A 15,596-nucleotide genomic window follows, 5' to 3' on the forward strand; every position below is an offset into this window, starting at 1 on the left:
GTATATTGAATAGCGGAATAGAAAAAAGTATATAAAATTGGTGATTTTTTAATAGCACATGTGAACACAGCAGTGTCTTTTGTTTTATGTCACGGTCAGCAGCAGGCTATGAAGGGAAAAAAAAAATCCCCTTTAAATTTGTAATTTTTAAATAGCAGATTAGTACAGACTATTCCGCAATTTAATTTTTTTTTTACCCCAAAAGGGTGTAGATTGAATAGCGGAATAGAAAATATGATATAAAAAGGTGTATCTCACACGTACAAACCCAGACTAGGCCCCGATTACAATTTTTTGTGCCCTAAAGGCAGGATGAGGATGAGGAGTAGGAGGAGTTCGGAACAGGAGGCAAACTGAAGCACCCTGCAATCCTCGGCGGTGGAAGATGCGCCCAAAAAAATTGAAAGGTGTATCTCACACGTACCGATACAGACTATGCCGCAATTTAATTTTTTTTACCTCAAAAGGGTGTAGATTGAATAGCAGAATAGAAAATATGATATAAAAAGGTGTATCTCACACGTACAAACACAGACTAGGCCCCGATTACAATTTTTTGTACCCTAAAGGCAGGATGAGGATGAGGAGTAGGAGGAGTTCGGAACAGGAGGCAAACTGAAGCACCCTGCAATCCTCGGCGGTGTAAGATCCGCCCAAAAAATTGGAAAGGTGTATCTCACACGTACCGATACAGACTATGCCGCAATTTAATTTTTTTACCCCAAAAGGGTGTAGATTGAATAGCGGAATAGAAAATATGATATAAAAAGGTGTATCTCACACGTACAAACACAGACTAGGCCCCGATTACAATGTTTTGTACCCTAAAGGCAGGATGAGGATGAGGAAGAGGAGTAGGAGGAGTTCGGAACAGGAGGCAAACTGAAGCACCCTGCAATCCTCGGCGGTGTAAGATGCGCCCAAAAAATTTGAAAGGTGTATCTCACACGCACCGATACAGACTATGCCGCAATTTAATTTTTTTTACAACAAAAGGGTATAGATTGAATAGCGGAATAGAAAAAAGTATATAAAATTGGTGATTTTTCAATAGCACATGTGAACACAGCAGTGTCTTATGTTTTATGTCACGGTCATCAGCAGGCTATGAAGGGAAAAAAAAAAATTCCCCTTTAAATTTGTAATTTTTAAATAGCAGATTAGTACAGACTATGCCACAATTTAGTTTTTTTTAACCCAAAAGGGTGTATATTGAATAGTGGAATAGAAAAAAGTATATAAAATTGGTGATTTTTCAATAGCACATGTGAACACAGCAGGGTCTTATGTTTTATGTCACGGTCAGCTCAGCAGCAGGCTATGAAGGGAAAAAAAAAAAATTCCCCTTTAACTTAGCTGTAGTAAAATATAGCTGAACGCTGCACACAACAGACTGATAAAAATATATTTTTTTCTCCCTCCTCCTCAGTGGGCTCAAGTGAGGGCAAAAAGATTGCTCACTGCACCACCCCCAACACACTGTCCTGTGTCTCCTATCTGTCCCTGCCTAATCTCTCCAGCCTGTCCCTAAAATGCTCAAATATCTTTCCCTGCCTTCACTCCGACCTGTCCCTGCATTCTTTTCGGGCACAATTCTTCCCTGTCTGTCCCTAATCAGCAGCAGCCAGCACGTATGATGTGTGCTCTCTCCCTACACTACAGCAGAATGACGCACCGCGCTGTGTCTCTCGAGCTTATAAAGACATGGGTCACATGCTTCAATCACAGCTACTAATACATTAGTAGGCATGGCTGGGATGGCTTAAGGCACAGCAGTTAAACGCTTGTTGATTGGCTGTTAAAAGCCCGCCATTAAAAGCGCGCCATTACATACAAAACAGGAAATAAAATTACCGAACACGAATTTTAAACCCGAACATACAGTAAAGTTTTCGGGTCCATGTTCGGGTAGCAAAAATCCAATTATCCGGTACGGACCCGAATAATACAGTCCGTGTTCACTCAACACTAATGGTGAGCACCAAGTGCAGTTTTTCCACAATTTAGGTAATATATCTAAAGTCTAAAAGACACAAGACATGCTCAATGCACATGGCAGTACATACATCAGTATATATACTGCATAAAATGTATGCTCCAAAAAAAATAAAATAATAATAATAATAATAAAATATGGTACTGGCATTATTTAAATAATGAGAAAAGATAAATATTGTGTAAGAAGCAAAAAAAAAAACACACAGATAATATAAAATTACAAAAGAAATGTAAAAGTTCTTAAAATATCTTTGTTGGTGTTTCTGTGCATAGTAAAAGTTCTATAGTTACAAGTATTGGTGTATACTGTTAAACATACAGTATATATAAATGTTAGCCTGTTTACTAAATTGGGCTTTAGCAAAAACAGGTTCCCGCACTTTGAACAACATTTCCAGACATGCGAATACTGGTATTTACTATAGCACTCCAAAAAAAACACAACCGAGGGAAGGCAACTTGTCATTTTTCTGGTCTTGGCATGCCCAGTTGTGTCACTACTGTTTCAGAGATTTGAACTAGAAGTCAATGCCTGTTTGGATTTTTTTTAATATATCACTTTTTACAGACACATTTAGAATTCTTTTAAAGCAGTTCTTTAAAATGTTCAAGATATGTATAGGAAACATCAGTTTTTCACTGCTGTGCAGTCACTAAGTTTTGTGACTATTAGTAAATTTGGAATTGTGACTATTTGTTGACGGAGTGCTTTAGTAAATTCTTTCCCTGACAAAAAGTAGTCGTAATCCATGTAAGTGAGCCCATTTGCCGACTAGGTGCTATAGTAAATTAACCCCAGTGTGTCTGGAATTGTAACTTCAGGGACCAGAAGGGACTCAGTACTCCCAGGAGTTACAGATGCAAAGTTTGCAGTTAATGCCAGCCTATCATTCCAGGGCTTTTACAGGTTGTTCACATGGTATATCTGCTCTGGCTCTTTTTTACCCAGTTGATATACCTTGTAATTCATCTCCCCAAATCTTTCAACTATTTCAAAGGGACCCTGCCACATAGCCAGGATCCTTTCACCAGGTGAGAAAACAAGGAGTCGGGTCCCTGTGTTGTATATCCTTTGTTGGGCTTCTTGGGCCTGAACTAAGTGTTTCTTTACCATGGGCATTATCGCTACAATTCTGTCCTGTATCTGATCACTATGCTAAATTACAATTTTGTGGGGTGTCTGCTCCCCCTCCAAGGTTTCCTTGGCTATGTCTAAGAGTCACCAAGGGTGTCTCCCAGAGAAAAACTTGAATGTAGAGTACCCCCGTAGAGGACTGGGGAACCTCCCTGATGGAAAACATCAAGTATGGAAGTAAGAAGTCCTAGTTTTTCCCATTTGTAACGGAATACGGACACCCCGACCGGGCCAAGAAGTTGCTTCCCAAAGTTCTGGAACACGAGATCAGTGAATCTGGCTATAGTTACCCAAAGAACTCGACAGTACAAGTTTTGGAGTCAACCAGAATTAACTGTTTATTAAAACACAGGCACAAAGAGATATACAGTACACTTTGGGACAACCCCCCCCCCTTAGCAGCCAATCCACATACACATATACATCCCATAATAGGTTGATCTTAAGGCAGACAGAAACAATAGAACAATGGAATACAGGTACTTAACAATAACAAGTCCCACCCCACCTCACTATCTAGCAAGGGTCTATGAGACACTCCTGCTATATTCTAGGAATCTGAAAAAACAAACCGTTCATCTTCATTTTTTTCCTGAGGGACACTGTTCAGAAATATCATTGTCCCAAGTGAAAGAGCCCCTCACTCTTTCAACACAAACCACACATATAGAACCCAGGATAACCGGGGTAACACAAAATGCTGAGTCCCGTGTGGTTGTACAGCGAGTCTGATTAGTGCAGACCCAAGTGGGGTTCTTGGTCACCCTGTGCCCCTAATAGACACAGGGAGACTTGCACATAAGAAGGGCTAGGAAAGATGGACAAGGAGTCTCCCAACCCCCCCTAAAGTAATCAGGGTTCCACAAGCCCCCCAACCAAAGTGACTCACGTCACACCATTCTTGCCAACAACCCTTTTCAACATACTCTTTAACCACTTGAAGTCCAGCCGCCGCAGATGTATTGCGGCAGGCTGGCTCTTCCAGGCAAAGTCCCATGCATATACGGCGCTCGCCTGGGAGGAGCTAGGGGGAGCGCGCGCTACCTGCGGTGCGCTAACACCCCCGCTTGTCAGCAGGGAAGCTGGCGCGTGTGTAAGGCGGCTCTGATTGCCACCTGACACTCTCGATCTCTCCCTGCTGACAGAGAAGGACGGACGGCTGATGTAAACACAGCCGTCCGTCCTTCTCCCTCGGATGATCACAGAGACCATGCGATCCTGCTATATAGGATCGCATGTCTCTATGATCATTTCAAAAGCCCAGCCCTCCCACAGTTAGAATCACTCCCCTAGGCTTACATTTAACCCCTTGATCACCAACTAATCACATAAAGTCCAATCTGTCCGCCGCAATGTCGCAGTCCCGCAAAAAATCGCAGATCGCTGCCATTACCAGTAAAAAAATAAAACAATAAAAATTACATAAATCTTTCCCGTAGTTAGTAGACGCAATAAAATTTGTGCAAACCAATCAAAATACACTTATTGCAATTTTTTTTACCAAAAATATGTAGCAGAAAACAAATTGGCCTAAAATGTTAAAAAAATTTTGATTTTTAAATTTTTTTGAGAATGTCATATAAAAGAATGTGAAAAATATTGTTTTTTTTTTTCACAATTGTCGCTATTTTTGGTTTATAGCACAAAAAATAAAAATCGCACAGGTGATCAAATACCACCAAAAGAAAGCTCTATTAGTGGAAAAAAAAGGAAGTAAATTTTGTTTGGGTACAGTGTCGCACGACCGCGCAATTGTCCGTTAAAATAATGCAGTGCTGAATCACAAAATAGGGCCTGGTCATTAAGCAGCAAAATCTTCTGGTCTTAAAGTGGTTAATGTTTTATCAAACCGTTCTACCAAGCCATCATTTGGTGGGTGGTACACAGAGGTTCGCAACTGCGTCACCTTAAAGATTTTGCACAGCCCTTTAGTTGCTCGTGACATACACGGGGTGCCTTGGTATGTAAGGACCTCACTAGGGACCCCAACACGACTTACCATCATAAACAACTCCTTGGCAATGTTTTTAGCAGATGTGTTGCGTAAAGGGACTGCCTCGGGGGAACGGGTAGCATAGTTAATAATCACAAGAATGTGCTGATGGCCGCGGGCAGACTTGGGCAGTGGACCCACAAGGTCCATGGCAATCCTCTCAAAGGGGATTTCAATAATGGGTAATGACACTAAAGGACTTTGGGGCAGGGGTGCTGACATTTGACATACAGGGCAGGATTGATAACAATTCTCAAAGTTTTTCTGGACCCCAGGCCAGTAAAACCTGCTTAACACTCTCAATGGTTTTCTCAACGCCCAAATGGTCTCCCAGCATGTGTCTATGTAACCGGTATACATGGGCAAGTTCTAGTATTACCTTTCTGTATGGTTTAGGGACCATCAACTGTTCAAGAATTTCATAATTCTTTTATACACTCGATACAGTAAATCCTCATTGCTACTGACATAAGGAAAACAGAGCCTGTCCTCCGGTTCAATAGGTACACCATTAACCATTACCACATTTCCCAGGCCCTGGCAAGGGTAGGGTCTTTTCTCTGCTCAGTACCAAAGTTTTCCTTGTACATATTAAGATCAGTAAATTCTAATGTAGCCTCAGTGTCAGCAGAAGGCAGTCTACTTTCACTGACTGTGGGTACTTCCTCAGTCTCCTCCAGTTCTCCTGCCATAACCGAGAAAGGAAAACCTGGGGATTCCAGAGAGGGGTCATCTGTACCTACATTGTCTGTGCTGGCCATGGATTCTGGCTCCTCTTCTGATTAAGCTACTGTACCTGAGTCTGGGCGATCCCATAGTTCCCAAAACTTGGGGAAATCCTTGCCAACTATGTCCTCATGCACTAAGTGGGATACAACTCTGACCAGATGAGTCTTAGCAGGAGGCAACATTTCACCAACACGGTGGAGCAGTATGTGTGCACACGCCTAAATGTAGTGAATGACGCGTCTGCCCCCTTCAATTTCTGGGTCTCCAAATTGGGAACATGGCCTGAGCTTGCCCTTTACGCCTTGGAGGTGGTGGCGTGCCCTGCAGCCAGTGTATTATCTGAACGTGTATTTAGCACGGCTGGGGGCGTTATCACAGACAAGCGCAGCTTCCTGTCCAGAGACAATGTGGACAAGCTCACATTCATTAAAATGAACCAGGCATGGATCCCACAGGACTTTTCCATACCTTGTGCAGAATAGAGATGGATACCGACCTTACCCAGCCATTGTTATATTTTTGATCTTTCTCACTCTTTTGGGGTGTACCCTAATTTAAAATGACAAAAAAAAAAAGCAATATTGGCTACCTCGTCCCTCTCCACCGCCGCTTCCACCTACACCGCCACATCCACCGCCACCTCAACCTCCCTCCTACTCCATACGGGCCTCGTCCTTCACAGATGAAGAAAATAGTTTTATTTTTCTGGTTTTTTTTGTTGTTTTAAGTTATTTCCCTATCCACATTTGTTTGCAGAGCACCTGCCATGCTCTTAACTACATTTTGCTGCCATTTGCAGCACTCTAGCCCTTTCCAATGTTTTTTTAGAGCCATTTTAGTGCCTGAAAGTTCGGGTCCCCATTGACTTCAATGGGGTTCGGTGTCCGGGTAAAGTTCGGAAAAAGTCCGGGTCACGGACCCGGATTTTTTTTTCAAGTTTCGGCCGAACCCGCCGAACACGGACATCCAGGTGTCCGCTCAACTCTAGTAAAGACGAAATCAGGGCGGCTAAAATAGAACACGATAGACATATAACGGAAGAGAGTAAAAAGAACCCCAAAAAATGATTTAAGTATATAAATAGTAAGAAAGCGAGGCCAGAACACATTGGCCCCATAAAAGACGACAAGGGAGATTTGGCCACAGAGGACAGGAAAAAGGCGGTAGTGTTAAATAATTTCTTCTCTTCAGTCTTCACAAAAGAATCGGGGGGCTACACTAACGCAGCTTGTAAGGCCAAACTAAATAATACACCTCAGGAAGTACCGCCATGGCTAACAGAAGATAGACTTAGAACTAAACTAGAGGAACTTAACATAAATAAATCACCGGGACTCGGCTTGCACCCGAGGGTTCTTAAAGAGCTCAGCCAGGTGATTGCCATTGACCATTATTCATGATTTTTAAGGATAGTTTACAGATGGGTATGGTGCCAGCTGATTGGAAAAAAAGCCAACATGGTACCAATATTTAAAAAAGGGCCGAGATATATCCCGGGTAACTATAGGCCGGTCAGCCTAACATCAGTAGTCTGCAAGATTTTGGAGGGGATGTTAAGGGACCACATACAAGACTTTAGTAATGAAAATGGTATTATTAGTAGTAATCAGCATGGATTCATGAAAACTCGTTCTTGCCAAACCAATCTATTAACCTTCTATGATGAAGTGAGCTGCCACCTAGATAAAGGTAAGCCTGTGGATGTGGTGTATCTGGACTATGCAAAGGCCTTTGACACCGTTCCCCACAAACGCTTACTGTTCAAACTAAGGAAGGTAGGTATGGACCATAAGGTGAGTACCTGGATAGAAAACTGGCTCCAGGGGAGAGTGCAAAGGGTGGTGATTAATGGGGAGTACTCGGATTGGGCGGGTGTGGAAAGTGGGGTCCCCCAGGGTTCTGTCCTGGGGCCAATCCTGTTTAATTTATTCATAAATGATCCAGAGGAGGGGATATCGAGTACAATCTCAGGATTTGCGGATAATACTAAACTAAGCATGCCAATATCTTCTATGCAGGATGTGGAAACCTTACAAGCGGACCTGAACAAAATAATGGGGTGGGCAACTAGTCAGCATCAAGTCAATTAAACTCCTGGGATATTGTATTGTATTGTATTGTATTGTATATAATCTAGTCAGTTAAGTAGCAGAGGGGTATGTTAATCAGTTTCAGCTGCTTTGGTGTTTATGAAATGAATAGGTGCACTAGATGGGCAACAATGAGACGACCTCCAAAACAGGAAGGGTTTTACAGGTGGAGTCCACTGACATTTTTTTTCCTACTCATCTTTTCTGACTGTTTTTCACTAGTTTTGCATTTGGCTGGGGTCAGTGTCACTACTGGTAGCATGAAGTGATACCTGGACCAGGGCCGTATAAGGTCCTTAACCCATCAGCAGGACCGGTATCTGCACCTTTGTGCAAGGTGGAACAGGATAAGCACTGTCAGAGTCCTAAAAAATTACCTCCAGCAGGCCATTGGTGTGAATGTCTCTGACCAAACAATCAGAAAAAGACTTCATGAGGGTGGCCTGAGTGGGCCTTTAGCTCGCTGCCCAGCACCATGGAGCTCAACTGGCATTTGCCATTGATCACCAGAATTGTCAGGTTCACCATGAGCACATGTAACAGAAGTGAATATCAGTGGCTTCCACCTGTAAAACCATTCCTGTTTTGGAGGTTATCTCATTATATTCCATCTAGTGCACTTGTTGTTAATTTTATTACCAACAAAGCAGCTTAAACTGATTAACAACCCCCTCTGCTACATAATACAAAAGAGAACAAGCCAATGGGCCTGGAAACCCCCTCATGGACTTGAATGACAAATACCTTGCGTAAAATCATATAGATTTTTGTTGACATGTAGTTTAAAAAGTACACAATACAGATTTGTGTCCCTGATACAGAGACACTAAACATGTATACAAAATACATAAAACATTCAAGTCCATGAGGGGGTTTCCAGGCCCATTGGCTTGTTCTCTTTTGTATTGTGTTTATCTATATGGACATGACAAATCCCACAAAATCACAATAATCTATGCTCCAGTTCTTTGTTCCTCTGCTACATAACTGACTACATCAATATCCCAGGAGTTTAATTTACTTGATGCTATACTCTGATTAAAAAGTGTTCTTTAATTTTCTTGAGCAGTGTGTGTCTTGATATTCATATTCTTAACAAGAAGTTAAAAAGCTTTAAATCAGGCATCGTTGACCTCTCTAGCTGCCTGTACTGTGAAGTAACTAATTCCTAAAGAACCTCGACGATCACAAAAAAGGTTCTGGAGTCGAATTTGTTGGTTTCTAACAGGCCTTATACACACTAGCATCAAAGCAGAACTGTTGAGGTCCGTAAAGGAATGCATCCTAAGTCCTTCTATTGCTCCTCGGTTACGGATTATCGTTCACAGTCACAGATGCTGGCAGCTAGATTTGTTGATAGGGGTTACGATTCGTCCCTCAATAATATGGAAATAGAAAGGGTTGGTTCTATTGAAAGAAAGGAGATTCTCACTGGGGTTCGCAAAACCACAGTGAGTAATGAATTCAGTATAGTATTGGACTATAATGTCCAATACAAAAAATTTGAAAGTATTATGGTCAAACAGTGGAACATACTAAAGAATGACCGTATTTTGGGCCCTGTTCTCCCGGCACAACCTAAATTTATATATAAGAAGGCCCCCTCACTACGGGATCGGGTAGCACCAGGGGTTGTTGATCCCCCAGTAGCCGTGGATAGGAGATTGTTCCCTATCCTGAAAGGTTTTTACGCATGTGGCAAGTGTGCTGCATGCAGAAATTCTAAAACTAACCTAAAGAAAAAGAAGGAATTTTTAGCCACTGCTACTGGGGAGACACACCTCATAAAGGATTTCATTACCTGTTCCACGACCGGTGTGGTATACATGCTACAGTGTGGATGTGGGCTACAATATATCGGGAGAACCTCTAGGGCCCTCCACGTACGAGGAGGGGAACACATAAGCAAAATAAGACAGAGTAAAACCAACCACAGTGTTCCCAGACATTTCAAAAATTGCCATCAACGTGACCCCTCAGGTTTAAAGTTCTGGGGCTTGGAAAAGGTGGAACGCCACTGGAGGGGTGGAAATTTAATCCGCAAGCTAAGCCAGAGAAAATCCTATTGGATTTATTGCACACATGTTTTGTCACCTGGGGGTTTAAATGTTGATTTTGATTTAAACTGTTTCATTTCTAATAGGTAGCTTTGTGGGTATAGATATTCAATTTATTTTATATTTATTATTTATTTCCCAATTTTTGATTTTATATGTATTTATTGTCTGGTTATAATATTATTTCCATATAAAATTTGGGGCAATTTAGTGGTTTTAAAAACATGTATTTTAGGGATGTTTTATCTATATGCTTTTCTGGTGTAAATGGGCAGCCGCGGTTCACGTCATTATTTAATATAAATACTGAAGGTTTTATATTCTTTTTAGGAGATAACTGATGGTTCTTTGTGGAGAAAGGCATCATGTTTTATAATTCCTCTTGTTATATCTATTTGGGGTTAATATAATATAGTTTCCCCTATTTGAATGCAGGCTTATCTAAAAGGTTTCCCCAGGATGTAAACATAGGGCGGGTTCCCGATGTAATGAGACTTCAGCGGTGCGGTCTCTCACTTCCTGGTACCGCCTTAGCGTCAGGTTGCTAGGTTACGGCATATTTAATGAGCGGGGTGAGACGCAGCTCCATCCCCGCTGACGAAGTCACACCCAGTGACGTAACGCGTACGGGGGTAGGAGCTTGGCGTTACCCGCGGCCGCCCATGGTCATGAGAGATGTCATATCATTTTATGCCTGCATTAAGCACTGTGACAGTGCTTTGTCTGTGAGTACTTTTAATCTTTACCAATAAAATAGTTACCAAGGATGACAGAGAGCACTTAGATCCTTTTATTTTTTCTCCTTGTATGACGATCCATCCGAGTTAAGTCCTGGATTGATGTGTAGGTTATATGCTATTTTCTATTTGTCTTGCTGCTGACCCCTGGTGGTCAAGTGTGGAAGCTCAGGATTTATCAGCATTTTACCAGATGACCCTTGGTGGTCAGGGATTGGAGGTGAGAGGCAGTAATTCTCATTGGTGGAAGGATTCACAGAATTGGTGTCCTGTTTACTCCTTTCCTCACTTTAAGGGCATCTTCACTTTAACATCTTTACCTTTGGACTACTGTGGACTTTTATATTTATAATTTTAAGCGCTGCACTATTTTCTGTTTTATATTGTTTAACCACTTTACCACCGGAGGATTTTGCTGTCTTCCGTCCAGGCCACTTTTTGCGATTCGGCGCTGTGCGACTTCAACTGACAATTGCGCGGTCGTGCGACGCCGTACCCAAACGAAATTTACGTCCTTTTTTTCCCACAAACAGAGCTTTCTTTTGGTGGTATTTGATCACCTGTGCGATTTTTACTTTTTGCGCTATAAACAAAAAAAGAGCGTTTATTTTGAAAAAATAACAATATTTTTAACATTTTTTTATATGAAATTCCCCCCAAAAAAGATGTAAAAACCAATTTTTTAAAAAAATTTTGGCCAATTTGTTTTATGCTACATATGTTTGGTAAAAAAAATCACAATAAGCGTATTTTGATTGGTTTGCGCAAAAGTTATTGCGTTTACTAACAAAGGGAAAGATTTCTGTCATTTTTGGTGTTTTTTTTTTAACGCGTAATGGCGGCGATCTGCGATTTTTTTTGCGGGACTGCGACATTGCGGCGGACAGATCGGACCCTTGACTGACATTTTTGACACTTTTGGGGGTACCAGTGACATTACTGCAGTAATCAGTGCTATATATATGCACTGTTACTGTAAAAATGACACTGGCAGGGAAGGGGTTAATTTTATTGGAGAGGGAGGGGTTAATGTATGCCTGGTGCTTACTGACGTGTTGGGGGGGAGGTGACTGTGTGACAGAAGGACAGATCGGATGTCCAGCTATGCTGAACAGTCCGATCTGTCACTCCCTGTCACTATGGAGATCCGCCCGCTGTGTTTACACACAGCGGGCGGATCTCCAGACTCGATCCCCGACGATCGGGTAAGAGCAGCGGCGATCGCCGCTGCTCCTCCCCTGGCCCGACTCCCGATGTGAATGAAAACAGCGGGAGCGAGCCTCCGGCGGCGCGCAAGCGCCGCCCAGAAGGGGGAGTGTCCAGTCACGTTAATACTACGTGGCTGGACGATAACGAACCACTCTGCCGCAGTAGTATTACTGTGAGCGGTTGTAGAGTGGTTAATAAGGTTTGTTTGGTTTGACCTTAATTAAGTGTTCAGCTGCTACCTCTTGTTTAGGGAGTGATTGAGCGCTGAATAAATTTTATTTCAATTTTTGTTATGTATATTTGTTCACTAGACATTCAGAAGCATTTACAAGCTTAATGCTTGAATGTTTACGAAATCAATAAAAATTTGCATTCACTATCTGTTTAGTAGATGATAGAAAAATAGCCTAGGTTATATACAGCGCTTGCAGCAAAAGAAATTATCTTAATGTATGTGAACAATGTTGAAAACCTATCTTTACAGTAGAAGTGAAAATACAAATCAATTGAACATATCAAAATTAATAAAAAGTTCCAAGAAATTGATAAATAGATAAATAAGTCTTTTCCGGTGGTGATCAATATATGTGAATAAAATAAATGTAAAATTCAATAAATAAAGTCTTTATTATTTACTTATTTTTATATTTATATCTCACTAATTACACACATATTTTTATACCTTTATCTTATATTTAATCAAAACCTTTTCCGAGGCGCAGGGAGATACACTAGTATAGTGTTATCTTTTTTCTATCTACTATCTGTTTAGTGTTGGTTTTGCAAAGCTAAACACAGCCAAATTGATGTAAATGCAGCTAAACCTGCTTTAAAGCAGGGACATCTAAACGCAGGAAAAAATGGTCAGTGAAGCATAAATTTTGTTTATACTTCCTAGACAACTCCTCCTACATTTAGGCCTCGTTCACACGAGGCATAATACAATGTACACCCATGCAAGGGCCATGTATACCCGCACAAGGATGCACAGGTGTTCTGTGCATGCCCATGCAGGCAATCCCATTCCTGGCAATAGGGACACAGCGGTTGCACAGACACAGCCACTGCTCCTATTTTGACATCTGTGCAGGTGCACAGCCCAAAGTCTGTATTTGGTGCAGGGCACCCACATGGATATCAAATTGGGAGAAGCAGCTGTTCCAGTGCAACCACTGTGTCCCGATTGACATGAATGGGACACCTGTGCATACCCGTGCCAGTAAACATGGCCCTCTTACAGGCATACACTGTAATACACCCTGTGTGAAAGAGACCTAAAAGCTAAATGCAGGAGTGCCAGCATGTAAGAGGCCTTAGAAACACCTGTTGTGTGTTTACATTAAGACCCCGTTCACACTGGGGCGACCTGTCAGGCGACCTGGTCACCTGACAGGTCGCCGTAGGTCGCCTGCCATAGAGAAGCTGTGGACACGTTCTAATAGGAGCGACACAAGTCGCTCCGACTTAGAAAAAGGGTCCGGAGCTTCTTTGGGGTGACCCGGAGCGACCTGCATTGACTTCAATGTTATGAAGTCTGTGCCGGCTGCTCAGAGGTCGCGGTGCGAGCTGCGCACCGCGACCTGTGAGGTCGCCCCGGCGAGTAGCGTCGCCCCAGTGTGAACGGGGTCTAAAGAGCTGGCAGGCTGTCAAGATTTGGATGTCATGGAAAGTAAGGCCCCTTTCACACACTCCGCCCGTCGGACGGACTCCGTTTATCTCAGCGGGTGAGCAGGAGGATGACAGCTGTTCTCCACTGTGTGCGGAGACACAGCTGTCAGTTCCCCAGGCATCTCTATGGGGGAATCGGATGGGAATGCACCATCGGTCCATTCTCCTCCGATCCGATCCTCTGGACTGATGGAAAATAGGGTTTCCATCCATCCAGATTTGACGGATCGGATCAGATGTCAGCAGACATGGCATGGCATGGGGGGACCGTTCAGATCCGCCAAAAAAACTGACAGGCGGATCTGATCGGTCCGCCTGTGTGAAAGAGCCCTTACAGGAAAAGAGCTGTGAACTTTGAGAATTTGTTTTTCTCTTTATAATATGGAAACACTTTAGTGTGCATAGTCTGGTAACTTTTTATTTTTCAAAAGTTTTATTAAAGTGTACATGCATATAAAATAACTCGTATTATTTTATTGTAATACACATTTCTATATAATTTATCTAAACTTGGTAGACTCCAACATGCCTAGAATTCACCATATTTGCTATGCTCAAACCTAGTTTATGAGAGCATAGGAACTGTATGTGTAAAATATGTAGTTATTAAAATTATTTTTGCTATAATGGTTAAATGATCTAACAGTTGACAATCAAGTTAGTGATTCTGAAGTACCATAAAACATGGAGACTTTCAAATATATGTTCTTGAGTTGCATTGTATGAGATCATGGCAGTTTTTCTAGTGTAACTAATAAATACATACATTATAATAACACTTACAATTAGTTTTGTAATTAAAATCATGATATTTGTATCTACTTAAATTATGTTGTGCTTCTTTTATGAGATTTATTTTATTACTCAACATGTGGCATATTATTTGCAATCTTTATGCTGAGTGCTATCTGGCACAAATACAAACACAAATCAATAATATGGAATATTTTGCAGTTGGTATTTCCAGTTAAAGGGTCTTACCATAAAGCGGTGGAAGGCCCCTAGCTGCATAAATCCATTAGCATACCTTATCTCATAACCTTTTTAGTAATAATTTTAGACAAATTTATTGAAGAACAACTATAAAGCAAACAACAAGGTGCTAGATACTTATGGTAACCACCTTATATTCATCTTCCAATAATCTGCTGACATAGAACTGAAATGTATGGGCTATAGATTATCACTGAACATTGAGCTGCCTCATTAAATAACTCTATATGTTTTGTAACACAGAGCAGAAATGACTGCATTAAATATTCTTTGAACTTCAAATTTTTTTGCACACAAAATACTTTAGTAAATACAAGTATGACATTAATAATTCTTGTTAAAAAGTTATAATATATGCATAATTTATTAAAAGTATACTTACAGTATGGAGTAATTCCTTCTTTTTGTCTTAGATATTTGTCACTTTCTACTCGCATCCCAGAAAAAAAGCATTCTATCCCATGAAAGAGTAGAGCAGTGCACTTGGTATTCCAAATTCAGACTGACTTCACTGTGCTTCTATTAATCACAGCAAATACACTGTGTGTGGCCATAAATGGTAAGGTATGAATCCAATGAATTTCCTTAAAGGTCTGTTTAAGATATTAAACAATTAAACTGCCATTAAAACCATCACACAAATAGATTTTTTTTAGGTAGGTAATCTAGGCAAAATATCTAAATGCATTAAAAAGCTAGAAGTACAGTGATTTAATTTAATAAGGTCATACACTTCTGAACAACCTGCAAAAAAAAAAAAGACTTAAGACAGTTAGCCTTGCTCTTCCTATATTTTTCCTGGTGTGATGTATGGGGAACAAGCACAAACGTTGAGTATTTGCAAGAGTACAGAGGAATCAGTAAGCAGGAAAGAAACGTTAGAGGTCTAACCTTATGCTGTTATCAGCACAGGTGTTGATAAAAGTAATAAGGTCTGAAGGACCTTCAAGCAGTGTTGATTTCATTGGTAACTGAGATTCTAGCACT

At 41.2% G+C, this 15,596-nt stretch overlaps 1 protein-coding gene across 1 annotated transcript in view; it reads right to left on the reverse strand.

Moving 5' to 3' along the window:
• KCNMB1 (potassium calcium-activated channel subfamily M regulatory beta subunit 1) overlaps window positions 1–15,110 on the reverse strand; it is a 101,047-nt gene extending 85,937 nt beyond the window's left edge. The window contains exon 1 of the mRNA XM_082255329.1: window positions 14,992–15,110. The gene's annotated coding sequence lies outside the window, so the exon portion shown is untranslated. The remainder of the gene's footprint in view (window positions 1–14,991) is intronic.
• Between the last annotated feature and the right edge of the window lie 486 nt (window positions 15,111–15,596).

Source organism: Pelophylax lessonae (genome assembly GCF_965119305.1).
Source record: "Pelophylax lessonae genome assembly, chromosome: 4".
NCBI classification, from domain to species: Eukaryota; Metazoa; Chordata; class Amphibia; order Anura; family Ranidae; genus Pelophylax; species Pelophylax lessonae.